The sequence below is a fragment of the Ictidomys tridecemlineatus genome, chromosome 7 (genome assembly GCF_052094955.1).
Source record: "Ictidomys tridecemlineatus isolate mIctTri1 chromosome 7, mIctTri1.hap1, whole genome shotgun sequence".
Classification (NCBI taxonomy): domain Eukaryota; kingdom Metazoa; phylum Chordata; class Mammalia; order Rodentia; family Sciuridae; genus Ictidomys; species Ictidomys tridecemlineatus.
In genome coordinates, this window is record NC_135483.1 from 19,222,620 (window position 1) to 19,242,277 (window position 19,658).

General features: G+C 39.5%; 1 protein-coding gene and 1 pseudogene across 6 annotated transcripts in view; both read right to left on the bottom strand.

The window, feature by feature from the left end:
• Positions 1 to 16,295, bottom strand: part of Col14a1 (collagen type XIV alpha 1 chain) — a 201,287-nt gene extending 184,992 nt beyond the window's left edge. For 4 of the 6 annotated variants that reach the window (XM_078016744.1, XM_013357064.4, XM_013357058.4 and 1 more), the window contains exon 1: positions 15,904 to 16,294. The gene's annotated coding sequence lies outside the window, so the exon portion shown is untranslated. Of the gene's footprint in view, positions 1 to 15,903 lie in introns of all 6 variants that reach the window. The other 2 variants (XM_078016743.1, XM_013357075.4) reach the window with 1 other exon arrangement.
• On the bottom strand, positions 159 to 1,042 carry LOC144365357 (protein limb expression 1 homolog pseudogene; annotated as a pseudogene).
• Positions 16,296 to 19,658: the final 3,363 nt, after the last annotated feature.

Below are 19,658 nucleotides of genomic sequence, written 5' to 3' on the forward strand. Positions count from 1 at the left end.
TGTTCAATTCTGTGAATGGAATGGGTGGGGAAGATTAGCACCGTGTCATGTAGCAGCTATAGATGGCCCCCTTAGAGGAAACTCCTAAAGTTAAATCTGGCCTCTTCTTGGGGACATTCTTGGGGACACTTGGACCTGACCTTGATAGTGATAGTCACTCATGGCCTTGGGTTCAGCTGAATATCCCCAGGTCAGGAAGTGTCAGTGTTACTTTGGATCTGAGTTAGGGGTAGGCTGAGGATTCCTTCCTTTTCTTTGTAAAACCATAAGATCTCCTCCTGTTTTCCTGGCTTCTTCTAACTCCCTCATGATCTAGTCCGTGGCCTTATAGCTGAGTGTCTTTTCATCACAGAGCTGGGAATTTAGGAGATAAATTCCTGTTTAGAACACTTTGTTTCAGAAGGGAATTTTTTAGGATTCCATTCCAATGCAGTAGTTGCAAAATGCGCATTGCTCCTCAAATTCCAAATGCAGCCTCCCTTGTGTTCATTTGATTCCAAAGGATAGATAGAGTCCAGTGCTGATGCCAGGTCATCAACAAATCTAAAGTGCCACAGGAGGAGGTGACTGCTTCCTGAACACTTCCCATAATGAATTAATTCCTTGGTTGATCCTGCAAGCCGGATCAGTGGAGAAGGATTTGATCAGGACCACTTGAGCTGCCTCCCATTGGGCCTCTGCTGTACTTAACTAAAGCAGCACTCAAGGTTGCCAAAATAGCTTCTCCACAGGAGGATTGCATAACTCACAAGAGTCCAGGAGATGGCTTATGCCTTCTCTTGGAAACGCTGCCCTTTGCTGCTGCTTGCTTTAACCAAATTCCTGTAACATCCAAAGCTTTGAAGACTAGAGCTGGGTCCCTGTGAGGAGAGACTTGGACAAGGATGTGTCTCAGGGATTCCAAGGTTCTGTCCATCTGTGGGGGCCTCCTGCACAGAGTGTTCTGATGCCTGAACTCCTAGTCCTGGGCTGAATTTGTGTAGCCAGTAACACACCAGATTACCATAGAATCTCTTTTAACAACTACCAATCAGAAATTTCCTGGAGTCTAAAATCACCTGGACAGCCCTCCTCCCTCTCTTATCTTCATTGTATCAATGTGTTATCATTTTTACGTAAAGTCAAATTCATATAGCTAATTTCAAATTTATATTAATAACCAATGCTGACTTTCAATTTCCTTTTCTTAAAAAATTTTGGCATCCAGATATTTCTAGCTTCAGAAAATAAATTAAAGCTTTCTGTATTTTCAGTGTTTTGTAATAGTTTAAGTAGCTTGAGATTTATCTATGAAAAACTGTAAGTTACAGGAATAAGAACATCAAATGGACATGTTTGGTTTGGGGTATTTTTTATTTTTATTTTTTGATGCTGATTCTTATACAACTTTTTCAATTTTTTGTTTGTTTCTTTCTTTATAGATTTACATAGGTTTTCTACTTCTTAGCTCTAGTTTGGATATTCTTCCATGAAATTGTTCTTTTTATTTGGATTTTCATATTTATTAACACATAGTTGTATTATCTCTCAATTAAAATTTTTTTCTGTTTATTGCTATATTGTGTGTATTAAGTTGGTATTTTCTGACTTCTCTCTTCCCTCCTATGTAAATAAGCTACAGATTGTCCAATTTGCAATATTTTAGAACAACTATTTTGCTAAATTGTTGGTACTGTTTTGTTTACCAAAAATTTGTGTTTATCACGTGTAGTTGCTTTCTTATGCTTTTATGCACTTCTTATTTTAGTTTTTGCTGTTCTTTTATCATTGCTGTTTTTGTTTAATCCTTAATTAATATAATGCCATTCTGTAGTTGAGGACATTAATTCGCCACTTAATATGCATTGGCAGCATCATATTACCTTTAATTTCCTTTTTAACCCTGGAGTTAGTACAATGAATATACCAAAGCAATTCTGTGAACCTTCAAAGCTATATGATTTAAAACTTAAGCCTGATATTCAAATTTCATTCCAGAATATCATAGTATATAGAGAGTAATAAATGAATAATAAAGAAATTTGAAAATAATAGGTAACATACTAAGTAATCAATATCTATAAGTAATTTTAGCCTGATTTAATTTATTACATGTTAGTAAACCAATTATTTGTTAGGACAAAGAAGACATGGAGTAAATAGTGTAGAAGTTTTGATAAAACACCACATGAAAAGTCCTGGAACATACATAGAACCCTCACCCTACAGAGGCAGGTAAATCAAGCTTAGTGGATTATCCAGAAGGGTGTGAGCAACCCGTATGTAGACAGAAGGCATGAATACAGGGGTCCAAAAAATGCAGCAGCCAGATTCAGCCCTATCAAATCAGTACATCAGTAAATATGCTAGGCACACAGGTAGTATCCCATATAGCCAAGGAAAAATATAACAGTAGACCCACTTTCTCAACTCAAATGAAGTTCTTTCTAAAATTATCTGTCTCCAGTGATATAACCAGAGGGGTCAGCTAGAACAAGGCATGAGACGAAAGGTAAAGAAACAGGTCACATTTGTGTTTCAGGTATGCACATTTAAGTTCAGGACAAGTCAGTAGCTCAAACCTATAATCCCAGTGGTTTGGGAATCTGGGGCAGGAGGATCACAAGTTCAGAGCTAGCCTCAGCAACTTAATGGGGCCCTAAGCAACTTGGCAAGACCCTGTCTGAAAATAATAAATAAAAGAGGCTGAGGATATGGCTCAGTGGTTTACCCCAGGGTTCAATCCTCGATACCACAAAAAAAAAAAAATAGAAACACGAATCAGGACACACATATCAGACATCACATGATATTACTTTAAAGGATTGTTTTCCAAGTCATAATCAGGTGAACAGTCTTTTCTCTGTTCTCATCCAACCACTGAAATATCTGTGTGCAGATGTTTCCAAGCAATAATTAACATATAACATTGGAAGTTAATCTGCTTTCACTGGCTTTAAGAGCTAACTAAACAAATTAATCAATGCTACATTAGCCTTGGCAACAGTTGGGGGAACTAAGAATTATTTACATGAAAAAAACTGTAGGTGGAGCCTATCTTTAAATTCTGCTCTTTTTTGTTGTTTATTTTAAATTAGAATGAGCAATGGCATATTGGAAAAAGTGGAATTTTAGCTTCCCAAGCTTTTCTGCCAAGTCCCCAAACTTTTGGACTGAAAAGTAGAGGCAAGAAAAATCCCAAATTCTACTAACATGCCGTGAGATATTTTAACGTTTACCAAAATGTTAAAGTCAAATTTGTTGAAACTTTGCCCAAAAGCCTGTACAAAACAAGAAATCCTACCTTGATTTTTCCCCCCTGGGTTTTCATATTTATTTATTTATCTACCTTTATTTTGCTTGAAAGCATCATGCTAGAAATGGCTACCTAGCTCTGAGTTCAGAGGTATAAACTAAATTTGAAGAGAGGTGATAATATGTAATGTAAGACATCCTAAATGAAAAATAAGCCACAGACTGGTATAAATTATCCACAAATTGTGTATCTTTTAAATTACTTATATCCAGAGTAATAAAAACTCCTTATAACTTACAAAAAGCAGTCATAATCTTAAATATCAGTAACTTAAAAACTAGCCTCATTAATGCTAATTTGTTCTGCCTCTATTTTGTATTTTTGGTATCTGTAATTTTATTTGTGTAGCCAGGTTTTATAAGGAGCAAAAACCTTGAGTACAACCATTAGTCAGTGATCCCAGACATCTACAAAACCTCCGACCTAATACACAGCCATTTTTATCAAAACGCATTCAAATATTTCTTCTAAAGCTTTTGTAAAGCTCCCTCTCTTTCATCCCCCACCTCTCAGAGTTATCTACATGTACACATACAAACCTTGGGCAACATTGTATTCAATGACTCTCACTTCCCAAAATACACTGTAAATGTAAACAAACTTGCTATTAGCCATCTAGCACATGCACACCCAGAAACTCTATGCCCTGAGAGGTTTTTTAAGTATTGGAATCTTCATTCCAACAATTACTTACTGAGAGTCCTTCATATAACAAAAGCATTGTACTTGGTACTAAAGAAGACACAAAACCTTATGCCATGTGTTCCCTTTAGGGAGCTCACTTGCAACTTAGTTGAGAAGGAAGACTATAAGTAAACATGTTGAAAAACTAAATGAAATAAGAATGAAATACAAAGGAAAGTTAGCACAGATGGTATGAATGGAAAAGTGGGTTGTCGAGAGCCATCCATGGGCTGTGCGTGGGCCACCGCGCAGGGAAGGCTACTGAATAGGAACATGTGGTGTCTGGGAACTACCAGTGGACATTTCCTCTGGGTAAGATTGCCCAGAGATATTGTGAATTACTATCCAGCTCTGCCATGTCCCACACAGCACCTGAGATGGGGACCTGCCATGATGCCAATCAACCTGCTGACTGCAAGATATCACAAAGCAAGACTCTGCCCTTGAAACCTTATCCCTGCCTTTGATGTACCCCCTTAAATAAACCACAGGAGCCATTTTGTCTTTTGTCTAGTTCCAGCTCCCTTGTGGACTAAACCTATCAGGGCTCTGCTTTTGAAAATATATTTCGGACTCTTTGTCTTTTGTGCTTCACTAGTTATTCTAGACTTTAATTTCTCAGGTGGCTTATACCCTTGGCAAGAAGAAGAAAGAACCCCGCAACAAGATGCAGGCCATCACCTCTAACCCCTAAGTGGGAGTTAGGAGGACAGTTCTGGCAATAATCTGCTGGGGTCCTTAACTAACTGGTTTAACTACTCTATGATTGTTTATCAGTAAAATGTAGAAGATAATATCTATCTTTAAGATGATTTGATAGAGTAGCACTCAAAATGTTCTAATTGGTAGAGATGTCAGCAACAGGCTGCAAGAACACAAAAGAAAGAGTAAAATAATAACCAATGAATTTGTTAGTTGGCAGATGCTAAAGAAGGAAGGACAGAAGGAACAAAAGACTTTTTATTCCTCCATCATATTAAGGTTATAGAACTTACTTGGCAGAAAGGCTTAAGCAGAAACTGAAGATTCACATGAGTACAGGCACATCAATTATTTGCATGAGTGACTTGCTTTAGATTTTTTGAAATACATTCCTATCCATTTTTATCACTCTCCAGAGGAGAGATCTATAGAGGTTTTAAAAAATCAACTGTATGAAAATGTGGGAAACCTGACTTATGAGCAATGCACTGGCTTAGAAGAAGACTTAGTAGTTAGTTGACAAGTTCATGCAAACAAAGTTTGAAGGAAAGGTAATAATTAAGCAGGCTTTCAACCTAGGAAAACTAAGAATCAGAGGCACCTAACAGATTTCTTCATATACTTGAAAAGATAAAACTGGTTTCTTTTGTGCAGATTTGACAACAAAACTTGAAAAAGTGGTATGATCCAAATCCAAATTCTAATTTTAACAGTAAGAATTGTATGTGTATTTGTTTACTGCTACTGGGAATTGAACCCAGGGGCACTCTACCACTGAGCTAAATCCCTAGTCCTTTTTTATTTTGAGACAGGATCTTCCTAAATTGATGAGGCTGGCCTTGAACTTGCAATCCTCCTGCCTCAGCCTCCCAAGTTGTTGGAATTACAGGGGTGTGCCACTGTGCTGAATTTATTTTCTTTTATTATAAGTTTGGAGACATAGGATGGGTAAGTTTTTATCCATAAGAGATGTTAGAACTTGGGGCAGTGGTCATATGGCCTCTAAATTGCCTTCCCCAAGTAGATTTTTAATATTTTAATATTCACTTTATGGTAGAACTTTATAGTCAATTAATGATCTAGGTCAGGAAGCATTAAAAATTTAAAAAAAAAAAAAACAGTAACAGCAACAACAATAGGCCCAACCTAGTATCATACATTTTGGGTATTCCTTATTTCTTCTCTCTACTGAAAATACCACCCTCCTCACTGATAGAATCATAAAGAACATTTTCAGGATTAGCTAATGAGATCTTCTTAAAAATAAGCCCTGGAACCAGAGGAGTAGAGGAAGAAGGACAGGGAAGAGAGGAGAGAAAGGGCAGGTACTAGGGAAAGAAATCAACTGCATTACATAGATAGATAGATAGATAGATAGATAGATAGATAGATAGATAGATAGATAGATAGTTTACCTTTACTTTGTTTATTTAGGATATATATATATATATATATATATATATATATATATATTGCTGGGGATTGAACCCAGTGCCTCACACGTGCTGGGCAAGTGCTCTACCACTGAACCACAACCCCACATTATATTACGTGCACATATAACTATGTTACAATGAATCCCACTATTATGTATAATTATAATGTCCCAATAAAAAAATTTTAATAAGTCCTGATGGAAACCATTAATTATTACCCATCTGATAATGTCATGATCTGTTAGCATCATAACATAGAAGAAGAAAATGATAAAAATGAATTAGGAAGGAACAAAGAAAATCTACTTTTATTACTGTCAGCTTAGCTGTTAGTCTATCTCCTCCTGAGGAAACTCTCCATTGCCCATGAAGTGGCTACTGACATCTTTTCCCTATACCCAGGCAGAAGGCACAGCAGTCTTGTTAGCACGAAGTGTCAAAGGGCAGAGTTCATAAATACCAGAGAAAAGAAAAGTGAGAATGGAAATGTCAGAAAAGAGTGAGCCACATTGCAGGAAGGGCCAAAACTGCATAAACCACCCCCCTCAAACCCTGGACATTTTAGAATGATATAGGATTAATCAGAACAACTCAGTGATAAATGTATGCACTTAATACTAGAAAATATGAAGCCCAAACTGGTAGGAATAAAGAAATCATAAGTGAAATTGGAGATTTAACACTCTTTTGAGGAATTGAACAGATAGGCAAAATATTAGTAAAAATGTGAACAACTCCATCAACTAATTGATATTTATTGAATAATATTTCTAACAACTGCAAAATGTGCATTTTTTAAGTGTATCAAGAAAATTTAACCAAATAGGGAAGACTCTGTACCATAAAATGAGGCACAATAAATGTCAAGAAACTGAAATACAGAGTATGCTTTCTGACAAAAGAATTAAGTTTAAAATAATTATTGATAAAGAAAATATAAGTTCAAAATATTTGGGATATAACAACTGCTTCTAGATAATACATGGGTTGAAGAGGAAAGAACATTGGAAATTTTTAAATATTTCAAAAAGAATAAAAGTTAAAACAAAATTCATTTAAAAAATTGTGAAATGTAACTAAAGAATTAGAGAGAAATTAATAGGCTTAAATATTTGTATAAAAAGATTTTAAATCAATGCTCTAACTTTCCACTTGAAGAAGCCAGCAAAAGAAGACCAAATTAAATCGAAATTAATTTGATAGAGAATATAAACAAAGATAAAAGTAAAAATTAAAGATATATAAAACTAATTGAAAATTAAAAAAATCAGAATTTGCTTCTTTGAAATATTAATAAAAATCATAAACCTCTAGAGTGTGATCAAGAAACACACCTAGATAGAAAACACAATCAACAATTCAAGAAATAAAAAAAAAGATATTGCTACCTATTTCACAAACTAAAAGCTGATTGTTAAAAAGGGAAACATACTAAATGTATGTTATTAAATAAACAATTTAAATCAACAATTTAGTAGAAAAAACTGTTGAAAACTCAATTTGCTGAAAGAGATACATGAAGAAATGGAAAATCCAAGCAGTCCTATATGTATTATGAAGATTGGATTTTTATTAAAATTATTCTCACAAAGAAAGTTATGGCCCCAGACAGTTTCACTGGTAAATTCTATGAAATATTTAGGGAAGACATAATATCAATCTTACTTACTCTTAGAAAAAAAAGGTAAAGACTAGTATAACCTTTCTATCATAACAAAGTATCACTATATAAAATAAAAATATCCCTCATGACCATAGATACAAAATTCTTACAAAAGGAATGTTGTTCTCAAATAATGTTCTCAACAATATATAAAAAAATGATAATAATCATGACCAAGTGGGATTTATTTTCAGGAATGTAAATGTTGATTCAATATTTTAAAATCAATATCATTTATCATGTTAACAGACAAAAACAATCATCTTAATAAATACAAAGAAAGGATTTGAGAAAAATCAATACCCTCTCAAAATTAAAAAGAAATTCAGTAAACTAAGAATAAAAGGGCCTTCTTCAATATGATAAGGGGATCTATGAAAAACTCATTGCTATTATCATATTTAATGGTGAAATAATGAATTCTATCCTTCTAAGACCAAGAATAGACAAGGATGTTAACTATTTCCATTTTCATTGATCATTGTACTAGAGGTTTTATCCAGTGCAATAAGACAGAAAAAATAAAAATAAAAGAATGAGAAGAAAGAAGTAAAGGTGATTTATCACAATTAACATGATTATTTACATAGAAAACCTAAAAAAGTCTATGAAAAAAATTAAAACCTATTTGATCTAGTAAGTAAATTTAGAAAGGCTGAAGGACATAGATCAGTAGTCAAAAGTCAATTCTATTTCTATATAAGAGCCCCAAATAAATAGAACTATAGCATTTCCCATATTTTCTCTTATTATTCTTATGTATTCAATTTTTACACTTAAATATTTAGTTACTAGAATTCATTTTGATGTAAATATAAAGATTTTAGCTTTTTTCCCCCTTGGTGTCCAGCCAATTATTCCCATACCAATTATGAAAAACTCTGTCTTTTATATATAGGTTAGAACTGTTAGATCTTATTTTCTATTGATCTATCCATTCATGACTGACTACCAAATAATGTAAATATCAAAATTTTATGATATCTTTAATATCTTCTTTTAAACATTCTGACTATTCTTGTTACTGAAATTCCTCAAAATTGGGATTAAGTTAAATCAGATCAATTTAAATACAGTAACTTTTTAAAGAATATTTCATCTATCAAGATTGGTATATTTCTCTTTATTCAAACTGTTTGCATTTTCTCACAGGCATTTTATATATTTAAACTTATAAATTTGGCAATTGAATTTATTTCTAGATTTTATATATATAAATGTTTTTCTTTTCTTTTTTTAACCAAGGACTGAATCCAGGGACAGTCAACCACTGAGCCACATCCCCATCCCTTTTTTATTTTTTATTTTGAAACAGGGTTTCACTGTGTTGCTTAGGACCTCACTAAGTTACTGAGCCTGACTTTGAACTTGTGATTCTCCTGTGCCACTGTTCACAGCATAAATAGGTTTTTCTTTAACCAGATTTTAAACAAGTTGTTGCTTAATAAAACTGTTTATTTTAATATTAGTTTTGTAATCTATCACTTTAGTAAAGGTTTTTAGTATTTATAATAGCTTAACATTTGTCAAAGTATAACAGTTGGTTTCCTAAACGTTTTCTGCAAATGATATCTTTCCTATACATTCTAAATTTTCTGCTTTGGCTACTATTTCCAAAATATTAATAGTGGACATCTTGTCTTGTTCTTGTTTTTCATAGAAATGCTTCTTTAACATGACTTTGGTTTTAATAATACGTGGTTACACAGGCAGATAGAAGACAAACATATATATACTGATATAGATGTATCATGTTAAGTAAATAGCCATCTGTGTAGACCTTATCATCAGTCTGAAAAAATGCTAAATTTTTGTAGTGGGCTATAGAGAGAATCAATGTGATTTTTTTCCCTTTAATCTATCATTACAATGAATTATGTTAATCAATTTCTAATACTAAACTTTTATTTGAAAATATGATCTCAGCTTGATCACTGTGGATTATTCTTTTGATGTATTACTGGGCCTTCTTTGTTAATATACTATTAACAACTATATTGACCAGTAAGTGAGATTAGTCAATAGCTTCATTTTTTATTATGCTATCAAGTTTTTATATTAGTTTTATTTTTGTGGTTTTACAAAAAGTTTTCCTTTTTCTACATACCATATGATGGGATAGCTGTAGTAAGAAGACATTGGTATCATTGGGCTTTCACCTTTTTGTTAGTATGCTATTGCAAAAATCATAGGATTTGGTATTTTGAGGGAGATAAGGTTTTAACAACTTTTTCACGTTTTGAGCCTATTTATTTATAATTTCTATATAACCTAGGATAAATCTTAATGATTTCTATTTTGTCCAGTTTTTGTAATTTATTGGAATATACTTATTTTAATTACCAAAGTTTTAAATTGCCAGTAATGTTGTGATTGTTTTCCATTCTCATTTCTTACCTTGGGTATTGAGGCTCTCCTGGTTTTGCTTTTAAAAAGACAAAAAGCTCAAATTCACGATAATTTTTGCACAAGAGAGAAACATCAAAAGGGAAGAGAAAGGAAATAGTAAAGTGGTAGTGAGAAAGGGGAGAAGAGAAAGAGAAATGGTAAAGAAGAGGATGAGAGGCAGAGAACACAAGGGTCCTCACCAGATACAGACCTCTGTCCCCACAATGGGCACTACTTCAAAGAGCCAGTCTCTAAACTGTTGCTGTTACAGTGAGACAAGGTGCTTACTCCAAAATATAAATAGAAGAATTTCCCTGTTTCCTTCATTAGGAAAGCTTTACCATGAAAAAAATACCTCAGCTGAACCAACAGCGTGCTTAGCAATCTATTTGATTTGTATCCTGACACAATTTTATCTCATCAGGAGCAGGTAGCAATTCCCGTGGGCACCAGCTAGCAGTAGCACTAACCAGGCCTCCAATGAATGCATCTGTTCTCCATCCCATTGCAACTCTCCAGTTAACTCCATGGCCATGGTAATTGTTCTTACTGTCTGGATATTGGACACTACCACACCTCTAGATAGGAAGTTTAACTCATAATAAAACAAATTCACATACATAATGGGCAACCAATGAATAATGATTTAATTAGCAATGTTTGGATGCTCAGGGCTGACGCACACACAGTCCAAAGCTGAGGTACTGCACAATTTGTTCTTGGTTTAGGGTAATGACACTTGAAATTAGCACTCTCCTTGCCAGTGTGTGCCTCAGTTCAGAGCTCTGCTACCCACTGATGCTTTCTTCTCCCAACGGCATGGACCCGGAGGGGCTGACTTTTTCTAAATGACAGAAAGACCCTATTAAGTCAGCAGTCCTATGAGTTACTCAAATGCATGACATTTGACTGCACATTAGCCTCAGAAATGCATCTGCTCCAGCAGTCTCAAACTAGATGCTCTAAATTCTATGTGATGGGAGCCAGAGCTATTCCAAAAGTAAGGCAAATTGGACTGACACTTCCCTGACACAGGAATGTTCCATCATCTGGCTTCTACCCACCCTCCCCCACCCTTTCTGTTTTTAAGGACTGACATAGAGCCTCTTTCAAAGAAATGGGAGATTTTTATTTGTAACCAAATCTCTTATACTCAGTATAAAAGGTAGCTGGGCTTCTCATCTCAGACATCTTTTCCTTCAGGAAGAATTCCCTGATCCTCCGCATTTGGGATCAAATGTTTTTGCTTTTGTTTTCTGGTTCCTATAGGAGTAACCTTTATCTCCCATTCTGTAGCATCTAATACTGTACTGTAACTGATTCTATTCATTTCTACTTAACCAATTTGAAAGTTTAGCACAATGCCAGTACATGATAGAAGGCAGGACCAGAGGGTGTAGGAAAAGCAGAGTAAAAAAAAATCATCAGTAGAATATCATTTTTGGAGATCAATTCAGTATTCTCCTCTTTGCAAAAGCAGAGACAGAAAGGAACAGATCTTCATTCCATTAACGGTCTCCTGACTGCCCCTAGACAGATGTGTCCTAAGACATTTCTAACAGATTTGGCAAAGTCCAGCCTCCCTCTGGACCAGTTTTCACAAGGCAATTCTTGGGAGGAAAGAGATCCGACACTGCTCCCTAAAATTCAAAGTTGAAGACACCCACCAGGAGAGTGCCACCAAAAGCCCTCGGGCAGAAAGTGCAACAAGGCCACTGATAAAAATATGACCTTGAGGAAATGGAGACTCTAAGCTCTACACCTTAGCTTAGAGTCTTAGAACTTCCCATACACTCTCCTTTCTATTCATTATGTCCACAAAACAGTGGAGGCAGGAAAGAAAATAGTGAAAAGAAATTTTAAGTGAAAAGAAGAAAAAGAAGCAGGAGAAAAGAGAACCCATTGTTGTCTCCCAGGCTCTGTACTAAGTCACCTTAAACCACCCTATAAAGTGCCTATTGTTATCCGTGTTTTCCAGATGGGAAAATAAAAACTAGAGATGTAAAGGGACGTGCGTAAGAGCACAGACACAGCAAGCTGACATCTCCCTCCTATCTGTCTGCCTTCCATCCTCTGCTCCAGCTCCCAGATTGGGTGGCCTCGGTTCCATCATTCCCAAGCCACTTTCAATCACAAGTGACTCCCCCGTCAGGGAAGCTGTTCAAGACAGTGTCCAATGTGATCTGGGTCTAAATTTCCATATAGACTTTTCTTAATCATCTTCATCTTAATCCCACAAAAGTTTTTTTTTTTATCTCCATGAAGCTCAGTGGTTTCATCACTAAAGGAGGAATAGTTACTCCTCCAAGTACATGAAAGACAAGTGTGATTCTAAAAGAGAAAAGGACAGATACCTAACAAATAACTATGTTGAGATTTCTGCTATGTTTTGGATCATAAATGTGCCCCAAGGGCCCACGGGTTAAAGGCTTGGTCCTCAGGGTGTATTATTGGGAGGTGGTACAAACATGAGGAGGAGGGGCATAGTGGAAGGTCTTAAGGTCATTGGAGTGTGCCCTTGAAGGGGGTTGTGAGAACCTGGTTCCCTCCTCTCTTTCTCTCTCTCTTAACTCTCAGACCTGTGACATAGGTAATTTTGCTCTCCTGTATCTCACTACAGGCTCAAAAGAAGAGGGCCAGCTGCTCATGGGCTAGAACCCCTATCACTGCAAGCTACTATAAACATTTTCTCTGTTATATAAGTTTGTTATCTCAGGCATTTTGTTATAGTAACAGAAAGATGAGTAGCACAATTTCTTACACACAATCACACACAGAGAGACACACCAGTCACCCCCATGGAAACAAGAAGCAGTTCCCACTCAAAGTTTAGTGTATATAGAAGAATTAAAAAAGTGGATGCCTGCCACTTTTTATTTACTTATAGGAAAAGTAAAGGAGAATGATTGTTTTCCTGATATTCAGCACTATCTGGGGGCAAATGTCCCAAGAAGAAAATTTATTTTTGTCAATTCTCTTTCCATTCCCCTTGCCCCCACTCCAATGCCAGTTCCCCTGGGGGACTCATCTTATGTCTCATTTCCAATAATTTTGTTCTCCACAAACTGCCATAATCCCAGATAATTTGTTAACTTGGAGTTTTTTTAAAATAGTCATGCCTCATCCTGCAGCAATTCAAGGCGGCTCTTGTCTCTTTAAAGGAATCTTAGTATATACTCCGTCCGCCAGGAAAACAGCAGTCATTTGGCTGAACTTGGATAAGACTGATGGCAAATGTGGCTCTAGTCACATCACTGCAGAGACTGGCAACTGAAAATAAGCACAAGACCTTTTACTAGGGGACCCTGGGAAATATTTTAGATCCAAAGGGAGAACACCCCAAGGGGTCTTTCTTCACAGGCTGGGGGCTCTCCCGAGTACCCCTTAAATAACATCAGTTTGCTCAGCCCATTCGTAAGGCTGACCCTGGCTGAGTCTGAGAAGCATGGGGAGGCCCCAAGCGTTTTCTGAAATCTTCAGCTGGACTGTTAACAACAGGAGAAGGGCCAAAGAGCTCCTCCCATCAATCCTGAAGCCAGGGACCCATCCAAAACTGCTCCAGGAACCCTGATAGGTTCCAAGGAATCCTGCCCAGGGAATTACTAAGAGGCCTCACCATTGTGGCTCCTCTCCTTCAAAGGGACCTACAGGAGGTCAGGGCTACAGTGGAGGTCCAGGTCCATTCTGGCTCAAGCCTCCTCAAGCACAAGGACGGGTGCCCACTGATATGGAGAGAGTAAAATATATGCTATGCATCATGGATGAAGCCTGAGAATGTCTTGCTAGTCAAAAGAATCAGTCACAGAAAACCACATACGGTATAATCCATTCCTATGAAAACCACAGAGCCAGGGTGGCATATTAAGAAGAATTGTAGAGTCACTGCTTACTCCACAGTTACAGGCATATAGGTATATAATCCTGTGTTAGTTCTACTGTAGGTATATCATTCTGCGAACAGGTATTTCTTTGGGGGTACTAAAGTGTTCTTAAATTATGGTGATAGTTGCACAATATACTAATATAGTTGAATATACTAAAAACCATTGCATCATTGCATTGTATAATTTAATGGGGCAAATTGTTAGGTATGGGAATTATTTCTCAATAAAGATTTTTTTTTTTAACAAAACTATCCCAAAGTCTATCTTACAACAAGCAAGTCACTGGATCCATGTTCAGAGGTGATTCATCCAAATTTGCTCTTTGGAACAACAACAACAAAAAAAAATCCAAATTCCATTCATTCATTCATTCTAAACTGCCCAGCAAGCTCTCTGCGTGCAGCACTGAACTACTTGTTAGCAATCAAACACAAGTCTCCTTGTTGCAAGCAGCTTAAGCCTTTCCCTGGACTAAACTGGCAACTGGCCTCTTGACCACATGCTGCAAATGCAAAGTGCCCTCCTGGCCCTCTGTCTATGAGAGGGTCCTATGCTTCTATCAAGGGGAATCAGGAAAACTCATTTTCATGTCTGCTCTCCATTGAGCCACCATATTCCCCTCTTTTCCACCCCACCCCTACCCCTTTAGCTGCAGCCAGCAGGGGACTCTCCAAAACTTACAGAAGGGAGTCCAAAACTTTCAGAAGGAATGGAACTGTCGACAGCAACCCCCAGAAACAATGTTCAGGGAAAATCAGGCCCCTGTGAGAGCTATACACAAGCTTCATTTGGACCCTTTCCCTAAGGCCAGGTCCAAAGCCAGCGTGGATCTTAGCTGAGCAACCCTTGGCTTTTGCCACATCAGACATGCTTCCCCTAGAATTCAGCGCCTGTAGTCTCAAATTTGCAGGAGGCCTCCAGGTCCTGGCCGGTGACTAAGTTTACTCTAAGGACACATACCGCTGCTCTTGAGCTAGCTGTTACCCTGCTCAGCCTGTGCTGTGCGCACTGTGAGCCAAAGTCCGGGTTCTCCACCCAGGTGCTGCATACTAGAGGACATAAAGTTGGGAGAGATCCAGAGGAATGCAAGAAAAGAAGTGAGGGAAGAAGAAGCTAGGCAAAAAGGGTCCTCCAATATCAGAGCATGGAAGTGCACTTCAGCTCAAAGCCACAACCTCCTTGATTCAGACACCAAAGCAAAGCATACTGTGTCCAGGTTTCCTGCAGCAGAGACATGGAGGAGCACATCAGCGCCGCCATCCTCCATCATTAAGTTCTGCCTGGTTGCTCCCCTTTGCTTCCAGCACCTGGTCCTTGGCTACCCAAATCTGTGACAGTACAGAGGATGGTTGCGTGAGTGTTGCTTCCCATGATCTCCATGATCTCCCAAACTACACCAAATACAGACTAAATAAGAACAGTGTGTTCACTATGCACACACAACTCTTCAAGACAAATCACTAAGCCCCTTGTCCGCTATATAGTCGCCTTTACTAAACCCCTTCTACATACTGGAGACTCCACCTTCCCGCAGCCAAATTCGGCTTCTTCAGCCGCGCGCGAGCAAGCACAGGGAGAAGCACCCAGGAGCAACAGTATCTCCACTGTCACCGCACACTCATCTCGCAGAGCCACTCATCTCGCTGCCTAGAGAGCCTGGCGAAGAGGTATCTGGGCGCATGGTCCTGTCCCACCACAAGGATCCCCACGCCATCCTGGGAGCGCGCGAGTTCAGACAAGGTCCAGGGAATTGCACTGCGTCTGCAGGTGGCTCGCTCTCTCCACTTTTCCTTTCTCGAGAGGAGTCTTTTCAAAGCCAAGCCAAAAAAGAGCAGAGAAAGTCGAACTGACCTGTGCAAGGCAAGCTTCCAGCCCAGGCTGGAAACCTCTTGGCGACTAAGGAAGATCCTCCTGGAGTTGGTTCCCAGTGGCGCACCGCAACGCACGGTTCCTTGTTCGCTTCCCTCTCTTTTTTTTTTTTTCTTTTTTCTTTTTAAATTTTTTTTCTATTAGCCTTTCTCCCTCTTCTTGTCCCTCTCCCTCTCCCGCTCCCACTCCCCGCCGCCCCGAGGTGCCTCCGCCTCCGCAGCGCTTCGCTCCCGCTGTGTGCCCAGGATCAGATAAGAGAAAAAGGAAGGGCTACGGGCAGCCAATTATAAAGCGGACGGTGGCCTTGGGGGCGGGAGGTGAGGAGGTGGGAGGCAGGCCCAAGCCCCTAGCGCCCCCCACTTTCTCGCCTCCTCCTCTCCCGCATCCCCGCCCCCACAAAAGAAGCAGCGGAGCCCGGCCCCCGCCACACACCCTCTTCCCTTAAGACCTGGCGACCGCCCCAGGTACGCACTGCAGCTCTGTGTAGTGCACCGGGAGCGAACCACTCTCTCCCAGGGACTGGGATCGAGGCTCAGGCAAATCTCCTAAAACAGCCCCCCTGAGCTCTACGGAAGGTCTCTGTGTCCTCCTGTTTCCAGGCATTCTGGGTCCACTTCTCCATCCCCAAAGACCCGCCTTTCTTTCCTTCGCCTGAAAAGACTGGGCTCCTGTAACAGCCCCCTTAGGTCTTTCCTCTCCTTGCCAACTAGTCCAAGTGGGGTATAAACGCCAAAGCGACGATTGTCAAACTTTAACGTACAGGAGAATCATGTGGGGGTATTAAATTGGCCATTTTTGTTGGCAATGAAAAGACGAATGTCGACAGGTTCGTGTGGTTGGACCACGCGCAGAGATTCTGGGTGACAGGTCTGTCCTGGGACCAGGGACTGCATTTATCAAACACTGGTTCTGATCCATGCGGATCATTCTTTGGGAGGTTCTACCCTGAGACTTGAATATCATCCACACCAGGAGTTCCAGAGCCCCTCGCTGTTCCCTGGGGAATCGGGCCTACGCTCTCGCCCTCTGGGCCCTCTTAAAAAGTCATCTTTCCCATTTTTTGAACCCAACTTAACAAACCCCACGCGTCCAATGCTTTACACTATAACTTGTGGTTCGCTCACAAATGTTAAGAGAGGCTGCGCAGAAACTGGGGATCTAGCAAGACCCTATTTTTGTGAGAAATCACCTTCTCGCCTTGGAAAACTGAAAAGACAGAATTTCGTCACCGCAGAAAGCTGGTGATGGAGAGAAGAGAAAGGGCAAGGAGTACCCTTAGAAAGTCCTGGAACCTGCCTCCTTCATGCTCGGCTGAGAATCCAGCAGAAGGAGCTGTGATGTTTGACACCCTGCAAAGTGGTCCTTCCCACACTCCAACCACCCGAACTGCTCAGAGCCGCCTCCTCTGCGCTCCTCGAATTTAGCGTTTGCGCCCCTGCCCAGGCTCTGAACTTCACCTCGTGTGGCGGTTGGAGTGAAAAGGGCGGGCTCCAGCTCCCGCCGCCGCCCTGCATGACTTTGGGGTGGAAATTGGCTTCTGCTCAGCCACAGGGTGCGGCCTCAGTAAGGCGCCGTTCTGCTTCCGCGCTTCACTGAACCCCTTCCTCTGGGGTCAGATGGCCAGCGCAGCCTTTCAGAAGAACAGCGCCCACCGAGGCCTCTGGACGCAGGACTGCCAGGGCGACAGCGCCACCTGGTGTCTGTGCGGAGTTCTGAATAGGGCGGGAACTAGAAAGATGCCTACCAACTCAGGAGATTGACAAGTAGCATTGCCTAAATGCAGTTCCTAGAGACAGTTACTACTTTGGTTAGATCTTTCCCCTCCCCCCTCAATACAAGTGCTTATTGTATTCCCCACTTAACTAACGAAAATTTACTCTTTTGCTTTTCGTTCTTACCAAGATGCTGATGACGGGTACAAACTTCTTGTAATTCCCTTGGGGGAGGGAGTTGCACGTTATCACAGATTGAAAGGAAAAGATGGGAGGGGAGTATGACTGCTTAGTTACAGAAAATTAAGAAAAGACGATTACCTCATGGTCTTAAAAAACAAAATACATGTACAAAATCCCATAATTACAAAAAATCGTGTTTGTTAAATAAAAAGTCTTACATGATTTGTATTGATTTAATGACCATATAAAATCTTATTTTAAAAAGTCTAATTCATACTTCCTTTATCTCTTTAACTTGTTAGTAAATAAATTTCAGTTAATGTTAGCTCAGCATAGTTGGTTTCAGTCAGTTTTCCATATAGTTGCAATTGTGTGTAAATTTCTAGTCCTTGCAGGAGTGTTTATTCAACATTTATCTTAAAGTCATCCCTCGGAGTGTGGTAGGGTACAGAGAACTGAATCATAGAAACAAGACCAGAAGACCCTGCAAAAATCTCTCTCCTTTCCATCTAGGAATTCCAGTTTCCCACAGTTGATTCTCACCCTGAGTTTGTGACATGACTATAATTCTATTTCATTTCTCCCCAGTCTCTCTCTCTCTCTGTCTCTCTGTCTCTCTGTCTCTCTGTCTCTCTGTCTCTCTCTCTCTCTCTCTCTCTCTCTCTCTCTCTCTCTCTCTCTCTCACACACACACACACACACACACACACACACACACACACTGCCCCTCTTCTCTTAATCCCCTGAAGTCTTGCAGGAAGGTTTTAAACTTAAACCTAAATTGAAAGGCTCTGTCCTTTGCCTGTTCTCACCTGCTGAAGGTATTTTGCCTTGCTAAACCTAACTCTTCATGTATAAGAAGAAGGTGGTTATTTAAATCTTAGGGGATTGTCAATGGATTAAATGACATGTATTTATGAAAACTACATTACTCAAATTGGTATTCTACCCCTTCTGCCCATTGCATATGGCTATGGGCAGTTCCTTCTGAAAGATTTTCTGTTCAATGTGTCCTGTGTGTGTTGCTGTTGCTGGGTATCCAACCCTGGGTCTCCTTGGCAAGTGCTCTACCACTGGCTAAATCCCAGCCTCTCAATGTTTCTTACAGGAAGTGCTGCTGGCATTTTGGGCGGGACAGCAGCACTACCCCGAACTCTGTAGAATATTTGCCATTGCTAGTCCCATAGGCCAAACTGCAGCCACCCTATCTCCTAGTCATAATGAAAACCAATAATACCAACACACCTCAAGCATGCTGTAGCAAACCAAAGTACCCAGCTGAATGAGTTATTTGCAGCTCTACCTCAGTGGCTCTATAACAGTCAGCTGTGATCCCCTGGAGCCCAGCATCCCTTCTCCCTTCATACTCAATCAACAGATAGGAGCCAGCTGATAATACTATACCACGTCTATGACCAATCGCCATGGCCCAAGTCCCCAATCCCTGTTCTGATGTTCCATTACTCAATGTTGACCTCCTGCTCCTGTGACTCTGGTATTTTCCTCTTGTAGCAGCACAGCTGGTTACAGTTAACTTTAGCATAGTGGGGAGCCTTCAGGTCCCTGCCCCAAATTCAAGGATCCATGTTCTTCCTAATTGACAGAAGAACCTGCCATAGCAGCTGTTAAATATTTTGTATTTCACCCTAGAGTGAGATATGAAGAGCTCTGCATTCCTTTAGGAAACTGCCTTCACTTCATCGGATACAGCTGCAGGGATGTAGGGGGGTGTCTATCATTTGGGGGTGCCAGTGCCCTGTTTCCCCACCCAAGTATAGGCATAAACTGTAAACGAAGCCGACTGAATACTCTCCTTCCTCAAACATGAGTATTAAGTGGTGG